Genomic DNA, 16,862 nt, shown 5'->3' with positions numbered 1-16,862 from the left:
TGAGCAGCTTAAAAAGACGCAACGAGGAGATATCTCTATCGAGATTATGTCTTGTGCGTCATTCAATCCTGAAATGCTATAAAAAATTTATCAAACGTGTGTATATCTCCTTTGGTAAATTGTTATATAAAGATTGAAGCAAATAAGATTAGTGGACGTTTAAATTGTGCTGGACAGTATTAGATTGTGTAACAACATCTGCCGTTTATGAAACTTCAGTTGTCATGTTTAAACCATCGCACAATAAAAATAAGAATTCGACGCAGAAAAAAGTTTCTTTGAGGCCCAAATTGTGACCTCGAGCGTTAACCCTGAAGTAACCTCTATTCACGGAAGAGCCCCAAGTAACTAGAGAGAAAAAGTTTAGTGTTGGTTTATTTGGAATAGTGTTTTGAAAGGGTCTGGCCCATCGAAGAGACATCGAAGGCCACCGCAGCCAGGCTACCGCGTGAAAACGCACCCTCTGCTCTCTTTGTTTAAAAATCCCGCAACCACGAGAGAGTTGTTCGACATTTTACGATTCTCACGTGACGAACACCCGGAAAAGGCAATAAATAAAGCCCACGACCAGAGAGTCACGCTCCTCGAGTCGTTTCGCACGACGTCGCCGAGTTCGAGGCGTCGCGTCGCGCCGTCGTCTGTACAATGGCTTTCCGGTTGTTTATATCGAATCGAGTAAATATTGTAGCATGTCCCGAAGCCGTCGACTTCGATAGGGAATTTATCCAGGTCAGTTGATGTTTGAATTTCGTTCTGGCCGACGCAAACGTGTGACAAGAGAGTCGGAGAGAGAAAGAGAGAGAGAGAGAGAGAGAGAGAGAGAGAGAGAGAGAGAGAGAGAGGGCGATGGGATGGGGGACAGAAGAGAATTGCCACCCCGGTAACAGGACGACAAGGCATCCGAAAAAGGATAATCCAGCGGCGTCCTCGAGAGGGCCCCGCATGAAAAAGTTGTTTTGATCGTTTCGGGTTTCTAGGACGGTGACCGTGAATGAGGCTTTAGCCCTGGTACAAGACTCGAAACGGGGGGTTCGTGTTTAGAGAGGGGGGACCAGATGTCACAGTGAAAAGGGCCACGGAGGAGAACCATCGGTGGTTCACGCGTTAAGGAAACGTGGTGCTAGGTGCCCGATTAAAAATCCCGAAGGGTGAAACGGCACCGAAGACAATCGCACGGAAGACGAATTTCTTTCATTGAAGAATCGAGGGACGTAAGAGAAGGGAACCACCCTTTGTCGCCGAAGCGAGGAATAACGAAGATTAATCATTTCTTTGGCGGTTCTTCCTTCCGTAACTAGTTTAAAGTCATCCCACTGACATCTGTTCCGATCTGAGCACGATCGGAGGGGAAAGTGGGCTTCCTCGTGGCGGAAGAGTCAGGTGAGTCTAATTGACCTATTTATTATTTTTTGTTGTTGTGTGCGTCGGGCTGTGGGAAAGCTTGAAATTATTATTTTTGGGCACGTTGGAATTTTCTAAGGTCGTATGCACCAGATTTAGCAATTTGGTCTGGAGGAAGTTAACACTAAACCACCGCCGGTCAAAACGATCGGTTCCAGATTTTTTACTTTACAATTATTGAAATTATAAAAGTAATTCTATACGAAATGGGTGTATAGATATCTTTAGTAGAGCACGTATTACAATAGGAGCCACACAAAGTCTAAATCAAATCAATCTTGTTAATTTTATAAGGGAAATGTACCGGTTACTTTTAAGGCTCGGTAGGTTTAGTGTTAAATACTTTTTACTTTTTATGAAACATTCGACATATTGAAATAATGTCAATACACTTTTTCAACTCGTTAGAGTTATTTAAGGTAGAATGCTTGAAGGGTTAAAAAGTGCATAGAATCATGCCAACGGAATGGTAACTGCGTGAACACAATGGTCAGCAAAAAAGGGGAATATTCGGTGAACAAATTCGGGGGTTACTGTGCATATTCACCGTAAAAAAAATGCTCGGAGTAATACGCAGGCGGAAGCCATGGATTCAAAGTCGCCGGGCTGCAGTTTGGAGCGGCTCTAGCTCGCTGTTACGGGGTGGAGATACCGGATCGTTCGGCGTACGGGGTTTTGAAGGTTGGGGGCACCGGGTTGACCGTGGGGTGCTGGAAAGCGGGGGTGTAGGTCTAGGTTCAGGGGCGGCGGTGCCGGGTGGGCGTGCACTTTCGGTTTCAGGCTGCGCATGCCCGTTGCATTCCCGGTTTTCTCGCCCTCTGCAGTCCGGGGGTTGCACAAGCTCGTAAAGTCCCGAGCCCCGTAAAACCCGGCGCGACCACCATCATCCCAGTCGTTTCCGCGAGCGAGTTGTTGCTACATGGCGGAGCTCGGAACGGGTCCGAGAATAACTGTTTGAAACTGTTGTATAAACCTGCTGATTATGAAACTTTATTCCGAATAACGTTTACGAAGAAATTTTTTATCATCATCTGCTTTTGTTGCGGTTACTACCTTGGTTTTTCATGTTGGTTTTAGAAGAGTTATTTTTTCGGTTCTCTGTTGGTTTTGGGGAATTCTATTGATTACGGGGCAGCAGGGTTTTCAGGTAGATGCGGGCGCACGCACCCCTTTCGATGTTTCCCGCACCCACGCAGATTACCCTCCGATCGAATGCGCCCCTTTAGGATACTTCGAAATCGCTGAGTCTCGCAGCTATATGTAGATGAGGGAATGGAATTGTTTTTATGTGACGATATATGGAGGTGTGCATAACGTGATGGAAATATTTTTTACCTCGTTTAAAGAATGGAGATGAACGAGTTACAATTTCAAATTGCCCTGGTCATGGCTCTAAAAATCAAAGTATGTATACTTCGCAGAATAAACGAAAAAAAATTAAAAACTCGCAACCCGTTGCTATTTTGTTAGAAGAGAATGTGTTCATACGCCAGCGGACGCGCTGTCGAGGGCTGAATAAAACTTTTAATCCCTAAAAATGAATCCTAAACGCTGATGTGCACCCAGTATGTACAGTGCACTTTAATTCTTAAACTGCGCTGTAGCAATAAAATTAAAATGCTGGTTATTCCATGAGTTGCAATGTATTTGTATTAGCATGCAGAAATTGTAAAATATGATTAGAAAAGTTGCTTCGTGAAGACCTTCTGATATACAGTTCCTGAAGACTCAAGTATGCTGACGCGAATACCTGTTAAAATTTCTGCGAAGCTCGTCGGTATGATTGGAAATTAAATCAAGCCATCGTTCTTGTTCGATCGGCTCGTAACCGCGTCGAAACGATCTCGTCTAGGCCGTCGACGGTTCCTCGTCGGGCTTCCGAATATCAAGGGTTACGCGATAATTAATTTCATCTCGTAATTCACGTCGGCCTGTGTGCAAGCAATTAGTATCCCGCTAGAAGGCACGTACAAATGTTCTTCGGGCTCGTCTCTCCCGCTCCGCGAGAGATTACTCGGGGAAAATTTCATTCCGCCTTTGAAGATGCAATTTTCGCGGGGATTCCGGCTTTGCAGGGATCTCCTGAGCTCGTAATCTGGTTGCCCGTTTAAACCCGTTTAATAGATAATTGACTGCGCGGAAAACTCGAAGATTTACGGCTCTCTCTCTCTCTGTATCGCGACCGTGTCTGCAAAACACGACAAGCAAAATTCGTCGTGTGTTGTGCAGTCTTGCTCTTTGACTCTCGGTTTCCGCGATATCAAAGGTACAAAGGATTCCGCGGGAAATCTGCATGCAAAGTTCATTGCGTTCGAGTTCCTCTCGCATCCCTCGAGAGTTCAAGAGGAATCGCGCGGCCTTGAACGAGTCCCGGTACAATGAACGAAAATTGACGTGACGGTCGAACGCGCTGCGGAAAGAACTCTAATTAACGGTCTCCAATAAACCAGCTGTTCTAGTGTAATATGTAGGTGGCTCTAAGCTTCGCAGATGAAAATCTAGAGGAAACCGAAAATACACTTCGAAGGTAGACTTCGGACGAAGAACTGTGCCAGCGAAGACGTAAGAAGTGAACAGGAAGAAAATAGACTTGTCAAAAAAATTTCTCTGATAAATAATAGAATTGGTAGAGAAATATTTGTTTCTGATGACAAGTGCAAAGAAGAAGTTAGACTGTTGCCAAAAAATTCATCCCTTATGGCCAAATTCGGGTTGGTTGAACTTTTTAAAAATTTGGCAGCAGAACGAAGAAGGTGAGTGTCGGTGAATCGCGAGAATAATTAAGAGTGCGAAAAAGAGGGGAAAGTGTAGGATAGAGTGAGAGAGGGGGAGGGGGGAGAATAAAGTGGGATGGCGAAACGGTTCTCGGCTTGGCGTTTAATTTGTTCACGGTAGACTCGGCTTACTTCCGTCGCTAGGCAAAGCTATTCATAGCGTACCGACATGCAATTGCATAAAGCTAGTGGATACGTTGACCCTAAGTGTTACGTAACTCGCGTCTAGTGCCAGCTATCAGCAGAACGATAACACGGCCGCGCTCGATAGTTTCGCCCGCCGCTGTATATCTATGAGAGCATTTGTGCCTAGATCGTTGTATTATTCGCAATCTCTCCGTGCCTTATCTCTTTCGGTAACGTCCATCGACTTTCGAAACAAGCGTCCCGTTTGTGTGCCGTTACTGCGATCGGAGAGACTGCTCGTCCCATCGGTTCCTCTTTATCCCCTTTATCTCTCTCTCTCTCTCTCTCTCTCTCTCTCTCTCTCTCTCTCTCTCTCTCTGAGTCCCTCTATTTCTCCATATACATACATGTATGTATATAGTTGTAGGAAACGTTACGGTAAACGACACTGTCTCGGTATCGATACTTCCAATAATAAGGATTGTCTTCGATAAACGGAAAGTATCACGGCGCACCATGGAAAAAGAAAGAAATTCGCGAGGCGAGAGCCTCGTCCCGATAAGAATCCGATGACCCCATCGACCAACGGATTACGCGTTATCTCCGGGACCTTCCGAGTCCTCTTTATTCCTCGATAATGATCGCAGAGACACGATCGTCGCTACAAACCGCGAAATTATCGAGCCTGATCTTTCGAGAATGGAGCAGCAGTGTTCCCCGCTGGGAACCGCGGGACTCCTGAGGACTCTACACCGTTTGAGTCGGCCATCTTTTGCATACTTTAATCAGTTCTTCAATAGAAAGGATTCCGCGGAGTTTTTATTAAGACCTTATGTTCAAGGAGACGTTCGGTTGGATTCTTTTAGCATGTTGGTTTTGTATGACGTCTGACAATACGTAGGTTCTTTATTCTCGTGTTGCTCGGTTAATTATGAACCAGTTGAACCATCTAGCCAACTCCACTTTGTACTAGCCACTTTTTTAATGCAATTTTTTTCTATGGAATAACGCAGTGAACAGTTTGTAACATTAATTGTAACAATCCAGAGAAATTTTGTTAAACCATTCAGTGCATTCACTTTAATTCTTTCTGGTCAGGGACAGCGCATGCTTCTGCATAAGAGTATGTCATTATCTCTTCCTTCTGCCTTTGTTTTCTTGCTCGTTTCCTCTCGGAATTGCAGCCACCTGGCACTTAGTGCATCTTGCTCACCTGGATCGCTTGTGGAAACAGTGGCCGAGTAAAGTTTCGAAGCCGGTGTCGATGACAACGCAACAACCCTCGATCGAAACTGGGTTAAGACGCGTTGCTCGCCGACCGCAGGACGAAGCAACGCGTGTAGATCAACGACAAAAGCCTCACGGTCAGTTTTCTGGGTAGCCTATATAGTGTATACCCCGATGGTGTACACACGTTACCCGGGGAACTGGTCTGGCGAAAGATACGTGTCCAATCTGGAGGCTTTTGTGCGCATCTGCAGGCTCACGTGTCCCCGGCTATTCACTCGAGCAACTCGGATATCTGACCGCGAACCTCTTTTCAGGGATTAAATCTCTTTGGATAAATCCGATTCGAGCTGTACCACTCCTCTTTCTCCTCTTATTTCTCTTTCTGCCGCTTTGACCGGTTTCTCCGCTCTCGGCTGTTTTTCGAGGGTCGAGCAAAGCTTCCTATGGTTCGTTTGAGCGGAGACGCGTGCCTTTGACGAGATTGATTCGCGATGCGGTTTAATGTTGTTTATTTATTTATTTTAGCCGGCTGACCCGTCGATAATGGGAAATATTGCAGATGTTCCACCGGTTTTCTCCGAAATGAATCGCTAGTTTGCGGTGCAATGAATTTCCTTGATTTGAGTTGTTAAGATTGGCTGCCTGAACATGATTCTGCGAATATCGAATTTGCACTGACGCCTCTCACGGAAGATTCCATCGAATCTTGATTCAAATAAAAATAAGATCCATGTTTCCCGGGATTTCCAGCAAAACTATCGAAGCACCGTACTTCGACCGTCTTCACAGGATATTTCCGCAGCGTTTTGTCCGCAGCGGGAACTGTCCCCGTGCACATGTGCCCTGTCGGCCTTATTCGTGGCGCGTACTCGCTAATTGCGCAACGATGATTCACGGCACACATTCGTTTCGCCGTCCCGAAGAAAACCGACCGCCTTAATTGCTAAGCGAACGGATTTATGCTAACGTCCGCGCACCCTGGCGCGGCGTAAATTTAATTACGCTCATATCCAGACACCGTGAGGCGCGAGTAATTAAAATATTCGGGACGCATCGTTCGCATCGGCAAAGGGAACCTCTTGATCGGCAACTGGCTCCTCGGTTTCTCCTTTAAAGACACAGAGGATCTCTCTGGATCTCTCTGGATCTTCCAGCCGTTGGCTCTGCCTCTGCCCACGATCTCGCGATCCATATCGATCGAAGATCCACCGGCCGACTCTAATTTTCCCGCCGATCGGTTAAACCCGGTGTCAACTTACCCAGAACTCAATCGAAGGCCTGCAATTACTGATGATCGCGTGGCTCCAAGACATATATTACATATACAAGATTCCCGGCTCCGCTGGCCCGGCATCGATCCCCGCGAAATTCGAAAACGTGATCCTGGATCTTATCTGGCAGAAGCAATGATTTACGATATACGCCGCGGCGTACAATTCGACCGATAGCTCTGCTCGTGGCTCGGAACAGAGACAAAAGGAGAGAAAGAGACGAAGTGTCGGCCGATCACCGATAACGCCGGCCATCAAACTGCTTTCTAAGATCTCGCCGTGGGGTCAGGAGAGGGCCCGCGACGATTTACGACGCTTATTATTGATAGAGCTGCTCGGACCTCGCGATTTCTTACTCGGATGACACGCTTGCCAGAGACGATTCAATTTCTCGACGTGTGCGGTGAAAATTGAACTCGAAGTGTCCGACATTATTTCAACACTGCTGCGAAAAAATACTGAGATATCAAGCTTTCTTTAACCAGAAAAAAAAAGTATTTCATCTCCGAAAATTACATTACATTCTCAAGGAAATATTCGAAAACCCGTGTCGCACATGTGGAGCACCGGCAAGTAAAAACTCGCGTTCCCGGCGCGATTATGTTAAACCAAGCTCGCTTCGAGGAGTCATCTGGCAGTGAATGGACTCGAGCACACCGTGAACATTCGCGCGGCTCGTCGGCATTCCCGTGGAGCACTCTCTCGAACGGTTTCTCGTCTGCCTATGGTTGCGCAACTCCGGTGTCACGATAGATTGCGTTCGCGTGCGAACGCGAGGACACCATTAAAGCCTAATTAACGTGTCGGTCGCCGCCGCGCCGCGGCTCTGGAACCCGAGAGAGATGGCCAGGTCTCAAGGCAGAAAAATCCTGGGGACCGGCGTGGCACTCTGATCCGACGTTGGGCCGTGTGTCACTCGTGCTTTTCGCGATTAGATATCGGGAATCGGCCGACAACCGTTCCTAGCTACTAGCGTCGATTAGATAGGGCAATAATTGCGGAACAATGACCGACCGTCGGCCGTTAGCACCGGGACATTGTGTTGCCGAGAGAAAGAGAAAGAGAGAGAGAGAGGCAGAGTTCGCTCGTCGCGAATCGATACGAGGCTTGCGGCCTGCCGGGTAGAGCGGGTAGAGTGGCGGGTCCGGCCTACGCGCCGCGCCGCGCCGCCGCGTCGATAATTTCGGTGCCGAACAAATCGCGATTACCCGTCCGATTCCCCGTGGAATTTACAGCGACGGGCTTTAACAGCGTTCCGCGCTTTCACCGCCCCCTTTCGAATCGCTCTTTACAGCTACTCGTACATCTTTATTATCGCCACGCCGCGCGCCGGTACACATACAAAGCCTCCATTTTGCCATGTATTTTCAATTCCACGAAACTTGCTTTACCGTACTTCCAACAGGGCCCTCGGTTCTTCACTGAATTTGCGCTGTGCGACTCTTTTACAAATCGATACAGGCAATTTTCAGTCGCGTCCCAGTCAAGCGGCTTTCAGCCTTCCGAAGTAACCCATCGTTGCTTTAAACTCTCCTAACCCATGGACACTTTGTGGTAGATCATACTTGCTTTAACATTCCCTCTGTGTACTGCTCTACTAATGTTAATCGTGTACAGAGGGGTAATTGGACCATACACATTTTTCGAGTAAAATGAAAGAAAAATTTGATTCCATAAGTATTTGTGAAATTTTATTGATTTTTAACAGGTAAGTATGCAATACTTAAAAAATTTGAAGCAGATCACAGATAGCATTCTTAGAAAATTCTTGGAAATTTTCCATTCGTCAACTTTTTATTTCCGTTTTTGTCAGCTTTTCGTTGCACCTCACGTACACTTGCATTTGCACATCAAACACAGAGATAAGGTTAAGGGTTAACCTTGTGTAAAATGAAATTTTTGAGCATTTTTTTTTTGCTTAAATCGATAGGAAATTTCTCGAGGAATACGATAAAAAGAGTTAGACAGTGATCAGAGATGTTCTTGTACGTTATTTTCAAAATACAGTGAACGGTTGTGTTGAGCGGAGCGGCTTAGGTAGTGTGTGTCGGGCCGTCGTCGGATGCTCGAACTTTAAACGCATTTTTCTCGAAACGCAACATTTCGCAAGATGCCATTTTCAAGCCGCCATTGCACCATTGTTAGCAACAATTAAAATTAATAAAAAATATCATTTTTTACATTATAATATTAATGAATGGTACCTCAAATTTTAAATCAATATACGCATTACATTTTTCAAAAAAAATTATTGAAAAACAACCCATAAGGTTCCCCCTTAATCCTTGCGAGGTACACTACCGCTCATAAGTGTTTAGGTATTCCTCTCTTCATCTATTATTGGTACAGAATTACGTTTACCTAAAAACATTAGAATAAAATGAAATACAGTCGATCACAAAAATATTGGGACAAAATTGCAATAGATCGAAATTGTAGAAAAAAATACTAAAATTTGCATTTCACAACTTTTTTATGTGGGCCTATATTGAAAATTTAAAAAGTAAATTTTGTAGATCTGTGTCAATTATATGCACTGTGAAAGTTTCATCGAAATCGGTTGATGTGGGAAAAAATGACAGGCATCGAAAGATGTAAGAATCCTTAGATTTATTGCAGTTACAGGCCAAAAATCATTGCAACGTCGACAGATTTTGACGAAATTTTCAGAATATGTTTAATTCACACAGATCTACAAAACGTATATTTTTTTTTAAATTTTCAATATAGGCCCACATAAAAAAGTTGTGAAATGCAACTTTTAGTATTTTTTCTACAATTTCGATCTATTGCAATTCTGTCCCAATATTTTCTTGGTCCGACTGTATTTCATTTTATTCTAATGTTTTTTGGTAAACATAATTCTGTACCAATGATATACATGAAAAGAGGAGTGCTTAAACACTTATGAGCGATAGTGTAGCTCATGCCCCCTTTTATTTTCCCATATGTGTCCTGAGCTCTTTGAGGCAGCCCATGCCACCTCCCATTTACCTGCCTCTACTTTCTCTATGCTACTTGATAGGCATTCGATCACATATGAATATTCGATTAACACAAAATTCCCGCTAAAGCTCTTCGAACTTTTGCAACGATGAATTGATGTACAAGACAGGCTGTTTGGGAGCTGCGCAAGTGGGATGTGCCTCGTGGAAGGTTTCGCGTCAGACACTCGGTATCGACCAGGCAACAGATTGAAAGGTGAGGCGGACAGGTAGGCTACGCGTTTGCGTACGTAACAGTCGTTACGTTAATGACCCGACCCGCGTGGTCGTCGCCGGTGATGTACGTAACCGAGCTTTCGGCCAATAATGAGCATTACCCGGCGTCGAACAAGGGGTCCGGGGACGGGGCGCGACTAATCGATGCCGTCCGACGACGGCGAATCGATTATTTTTTTGCAGCCGAGCCGCCCCGGGGAAACGTGTGCCGCACCGTACCGCGCCGACCGGAAAAATTCATGCGCGTCTAACCCTTTCAATCAATTTCCTATTCGACGATGTTCACCGACGCAATTCCGCGGCGCGCGATGATCACCGTGACCACCGTTGAAAAATGACGCTTCGCTTCCCCCTTTGTTCCACTGTAACGTGGGAGTTTCGTGAGATGCTTGACGATGACTTCGCGTGGACGTTAGGTACGCCTTATTATCCCAGATCAATTATCGTTAGCAGAAGCTCCTACTTTTATCGTGTACAGAAATCTATAGCTAGCGGAGACTTTTCGTTCAAACATTTTAAAAGAGACCAAATTAATTCCTTGAAACAATCTCAGGCAAATTGAATCAGTCTTTTTAACTGTGTAGTGTTTTTATTAGTAGACGGATTTTCATGCAACACAAATATTTTTACATTCTTGAATTATTTTCACTGTTCTGCAGTTGATCTACATTGTATGTTTGTAGCCGCATCAAATCCGCAATAACCACGTAACGAATTTAGGGACTGACGCAGGGGAATTTCGCAAGTTTTCGGAGAACAGTAAACGGGAGGAACAATAGCAGAAATTGTCTATAAGCAGAACGTTCAATTTTCCAGGCACATGTGCGAACTTCTGGCGAAAGATGTTCGGGTCGGTCGGTTTTCTAGAATCGGCGGAACGGCCGCGTGATTACATGGAATTCGACGGAACCGGTGGATATAAGTGGGCCGAAAAACGTTCCAGAAATACACGCTAATACTAGAAGTCAGCGAGCCACGAACCGACCGGCTTTGGATAGCGCACGGTGGCATAACTGTCTATTGGAAAGAGGCGAATCGACTGCAGGAAACCTTATATTCAGGCAGGGCTGAAATTCGAGGACGTCACGCTATGGCTTTCTTCCTTCTATGAATTAGTGAGAAGGAAATTCTTAGGAAGCGGAGACAATTCCAGGTTGGCCGACGGTTTCGTGACGTTATTCGGGGAACGGAGGAGCCGTGGGAATCGGGGAATATGGCGGCCAGAACCCAGCAATTTTTGGTTTTGCGGTAGCTCCACTGACTAGTCCCGATAACGTGGAAACATCCGAAATTCACTGTCTCTCTGCCCATTGTTCATGGAGGCATTCATCTTGTACTCAAGATCCGTTGGATTTCTACGTAAAATAAAAATTATCTGTATCCAGTACAAGACATAGAAGCTACATTTATTTCTCTTCTTCAGTTTCAAATGAAGCTGTGGAAGGCATGCTCGGTCCAAAATCTCCGTCGACCTAAAGATCGTAGGGCCCGGCCGATCTCGGATCACACGGAACAGTGACGTCATAACTTACCGAGTTATAGGGCTATTTTGAGTTTATGACTACCGGCTGGTCGGGCGATACCCGAGTTATTACGACCGGCGCGGGAATCACGGCCGGAATTGAAAACAAAAGGAGAAATATAGATAAGCTAACTACTCGGGGGTTCGGCCGGGCTTTTCACCCATAAATACCGCTATAAAAGCGCATGATCTGGAGAGGCCGTACAAGCGAGAGGGAGAGAGGCGCTGTTCATTCGAATTTCTCGACGATCGCCAAAAATTCCGTTGGCGTACTCGCGTTCTACAAGCAGCGGTGTTTTTACGCGGCTCGTAAACGTCCGTTATAAATTTCCGGAAACAGAAGGCAACGACAGGGGAGAGAACACACCCACCTTTTCGAAAAGATGGCGTCGTCGGGTCCACGGCGACCCCCACTGCTACAGCTGCGCTCGTTAAATCGCGCGCGGCGATTTTTCAATCGCGCCGCGTGTCGTTTGAGCGTCGCCTCGGCCTCCGGGAGATAAAGAAAACGCGCGGGGTTTTACGAGCTCGTAAAAATCGCGCGGGAATCGCGTTGGAAACGGTGCCGAAGAGGGTGGGGGACTTCGGCTTGCAGAGGAACTTTGTCAAACGCGAGCGTCGGAAGTGTTTTCTAATCCGGAAGCTAAGAGCGTTATGGTGAGCATCGACGACGGTGGCCACCGGGTTTGTTTTGGATTTTAAAACTAGGTCGATGGGTCGTTGCTCCCCGAGAGAGCAGCTCTCCGTCCTCCTTTTCCAGCGTTCTTCGTCCCGGTCCCTCGTCGACGCTGTGTTCTTTCTTAGGAGAGTCCGCTTACCGCGAACCTATGCCGGCTGGCTACCACGAACCGATCGCTTACGGTGCGTGACACATGTTAGTATAGCAGCACACACGAGAGCGTTTGCTGTCGCAGGGCCGGCGATAGTCCAGCGACTGCGAGGAGCCGATCTGTATTCCGATTTGAATGCGACTTGATCGCTTGCCAGGAGCTGAATCGGCCACGCGTTAGGGGATCAAGGTTCTGGACGAGTGTCCTTGAGATTTTTCGGCTGGAAGGGGACTGAGACTCCGCCGCACTCGTTGACAGTGTCCTAGTTTCCTTATTTGAAGTTGGAATGGCGCGAATATCGGTACAGACTACCAGAAACATAGACAGCTTCCCGCCGCACGCGTTCTACCGTAATCCCGGATCTTCGATGACAAATCAACGAGTCCGTAGTCATCGGTAGTCCGGATCATTGCTAGGTGGCTACGTTGAATCGTTCCAATCGCACGGTAGAATTTGTTTATGAACAGCAATACGATCCCATTGTCCGCGCAAAGGGATATCGAGGCTCGCGACCGCTGCGATTATGCAAATTATGGAGCACATTCATCCGATCGCATTGTTCGTCCTGGGTGTCTGTATACGCGTGTGCACTGGGAATGGTTTGCTCTCTCCCTTTCTCTCTCGCTCTCTATGAGTTTGTTGTCGATGGAAACGCGTGTCGCCGGTCTAACGATACAATTTTGGCCCTGTCGAGAGTTTTTGTTGTTCCAACAATGGACATATCCCCGCTATCGCATGCGCTCTAGAGAGAAAAAGAGATAGAGAGAGTAGCGCGCGGAGAAACGCACACACGCGTGTAGATCGCCGAACGATTCACCGGGCGACACGCATCGCTTAAAGCTGACATTTATAAACAGTGTGATCGTGTCGGAGGTTCACAGAGGCTTTCATTCAGCTCGGGCTTGATTACACGAGTTATCGGAGAAGGGGCTTGCGAAATCGGACGCGCCGGTTTCTTGTGAACGGGGGCGGAGGAGCCTCCGACAGAGAGAACAGAGAGAAAGAGGACGAGGGAGAGAGGAAAAAATGACGGCAGCCGTAATCCCTCTATAAGACAACATCTGCGAGATTGGAACCCAACACGACTGATTAGGCGCCTGCGAGTGATGTCGACTTCTGCGCGCTTCCGATCGCGTTCTTCGTTCTTGCATCGCTGTCGACGAAGAAGAGCTGCTTCTTCGCGAAGATTCCGCGAAGATAACTCTCGAGAATGTGCCTGATGGTTCTTCAATGTTTTGTCCTATTATTTGTTGACGGAGTATCGTTCACTTAATACGACATTGACTGTAGTTTCAGCAACTGCAAACGTTAGATAAAATCGAAGCGGGCTGTTTGATGAAATTTGCCCGGCAAACCTAAAAGAGTTTTTATCTAGAAATTCTAGAGATTCCAGAGAGGCTTCTCACCCATCTTCTAACATACACTTCTATTGATCTTGAGCTAGCACGTCGCGAGAGAAGTCCAGTCCTCGTCGGCCATCGACTCTTTTGTGCGTGGTTTACGAGCGTCGACGAGCTGCTAACGACTTTCGAACACACAGCTTCATCGCAGCCAGTTTCCACGGACGCATCTGCCTGACAGTCGGATGAAAATATCCGGAGCACGAGGGCAGAGTCAGCTTCGTGGTGGGGAACGGCCATTGAAAAGAAACGCTCCGCGCGCATTTCGTACCGTTTTCGGGTCGCTGCTGTTTTCTTTGTCCTGAGGCGAGTACGCCCCCTTTTACTCGGCCTGCCAAACGCTTCTTCTTCTTCTTTTTCTTCCTCGTGGTGGTGATCCTTACGAGCACTCACCGACACGACCGCGACACGATAACGGCGCGCTAATCGCATTAGCGGCTGCGAAGTGCAGCGAACCGAGCGCGTTTCGTCCTTGAAAAGTGCTCTCGAGGGTCCGCCAGAGAAAAGGACCTCGGAGGAAGGAACCGAGGATCTGCGAAAGCGTGTCGGGGACCTTCGGTCCCTTTTTTTCAGGCTTTGACGTCACCGAAAATGTAAATACCGGTCGGGGTCACCCGTCTGGACCCCTGCGACCACTCCAATGGCGAACATCCTTGAAATACTAACAACAATCGAACCTCCAACTTCATCGTCACTGATTTCATTCGCACAATCGATTGTGCAAGTCTGTGGAACGTGGAAGACAGTATAAACAGTCGATATCGTTGAAGAGATCATTTTCCCAGCACGTGATCCTGACAGTGCATTTTTAATGGACCCAAGTGTGAAATCTTCATTACTCGAATTTTTATTAGCCGCGGCTATAATAATCGCCTCGCGCTAATGAAACGAGCGTTAATATAATGCCAGGACACTGTAAACTACCAACATCGTCGAGGAGATCATCCACGTAGCACGTGGTCTTGACGCGCGATTTAATGGAGGTGTCTGCGAGCAGTCTCCTCCCCGAGACGCGCAATCGTCCGGTTTTTGCACGGAGGTCTCTCGAGAGGTCGACGGTTCCAAGAACCGTAGAGTCATACTCGCAGGCCAATTAACTCGAATTAAAGATACTGATTAACCACTTGGTATCATGATTCATACCGCGGGAGAGCAGCGGCGCGCGTTCTCTCTCTTTCTCTCGCAGTCGCAATTAGTCGGGTTTTCTCGACGGGTTTCGGGGTTCTCGAAAGATATCGATCGTGTTCCCGGTCTCTGTGGTAATTGTAGACCGCGGAATCCAGTTCAAGCACCATGAAAACCAGTCATTGACGTTGAATCGAAGCCAAGATCTAGTCCCATCGCTCAAACTCGATCCCAGGAGACGCGACCGACGTCGTCGGGGCTGGATCGCATCCTGATCAATACAACCAACAGGATCGTTTGACCCGCTGCCATACCGTTAGACGAGGAATAATGACACGTTCGATCGACTTATTCGTCGGCTAGTTGATAGGATGGGGGATCAGGAACAACCGCTTCAACCGGTGATACATTAGCCGATCGTTAAACCCGTCCGCGAGCCGATAATTTCACACGACTCGCGCCACGGCGATCGTTATCCTCGCTCGTCAAGGTCTAGACTCCTAGCATCGGGAATTTCAATTGGGGAGCACGTCGGATTAATTGCCTGACCGCGGAATTTTCTGCGAGCTCGCGATTTTCCGGAGAAATTTCGTTCCGGAGAAGTTAATTTGTAAAATTCGCTACATGGTCGCTGGGAGGCAGATTGATTTGATGGACCGCGTAATCTTTTCTGATAAAAATGTTAATTATAATGCAGCGGAGAGTAACGAACATAGGTAACATTTTAAACAGGTCTTTTCCATACATTTTTAAAGAATCGTAACTGCAGATGTACAGTGTTGACCCAGCTATTTTCAAATCAGTATTTGCACGTTTGCAATCTAAAGTCAACTGAACGCTATAAATAGATCGAATTGTATTAAAAATGCGTACGAACCGCACCTCTTCACCACTTCAACGAGATAGCTGTATGAGTACATAACAGTATGGTATTTACACTTCGGATCTTTATGCATTATAAGTTTCTTCATTGATTACAAGGTACCGGATCCAAATCAAAATTTATTTCTTCCTTTAACCCTCGGACCACGGACGATTTTTATAAATTAGCAATGCATAGAACCGTCTAGAGCTCTAATTAATAATTTTAAAAAATTTACTTTTGATGATATCTCGTGTAGACACATTAGTTTTTCCAATATCCTCAATGAAACAGCTATGTATTCAGTTAATTTAACACTAAACCTACCACCGCCGGTGTAAACACCGGTTCCAGAATTTTTATTGTACAATTCTTGAAATTATAAAGATGCTTTCGTGGTAGATGATTAAATAGATATATTTAATAGCGCAGAGATATTATAATATGGACCGCACAACATTCAAATAAATTGAATCCTGTTATTTTTACAAGGCAACATGTACTGGCTACTTGTTAAAAGCCCACAAATTGAGTACTTAAATGACAATTTGGATGTTCGCGGTCAAAAATGACTCCGGCACAGCACTCAGAGGGTTAATACATACTGTTAATACGACAAAATTACTGTTTAACCATTTTTATGCATAAAATCCATAGCATAGTAATAATCTGCGCCAACGAACGGGGACGCAGTTCTATAATCGCATTTCTCAATCGATCTGCGAGGACAAAGACGTCTCAATCGGAACGATGAAAGTCGAAACGCAGAAGCCTCTCGCCCGAAACGTCTACGCAGCCAGTGAGTGGGTCATCGACTAGCGTCGTAGACGGAAAATGGACAGGATCCATTCATACATCCCAAATTCGGTGAATCTGTTGGTCGCTATCGCATCTCGACGTTCCCTTGTACGGGATTGCGAATGTGTTGCGCAACGGTGCGCCACGAAACCGGCGAGGATCGCGTGTGTTGCGCGAGCGGATCGGCGAGTAGTCGCCGAGGGGATCACGAAAACGCCGTTTCGAGTGTATCGAACGATCACGGCCTTTTTCCCCTCTTTTTCTTTCTTTCGCCTTGGCCACGCTGTCCTTTATGGGCACTG

This window comes from Lasioglossum baleicum, chromosome 15 (assembly GCF_051020765.1).
Source record: "Lasioglossum baleicum chromosome 15, iyLasBale1, whole genome shotgun sequence".
NCBI lineage: Eukaryota > Metazoa > Arthropoda > Insecta > Hymenoptera > Halictidae > Lasioglossum > Lasioglossum baleicum.
This window is presented reverse-complemented; position numbering follows the sequence as displayed.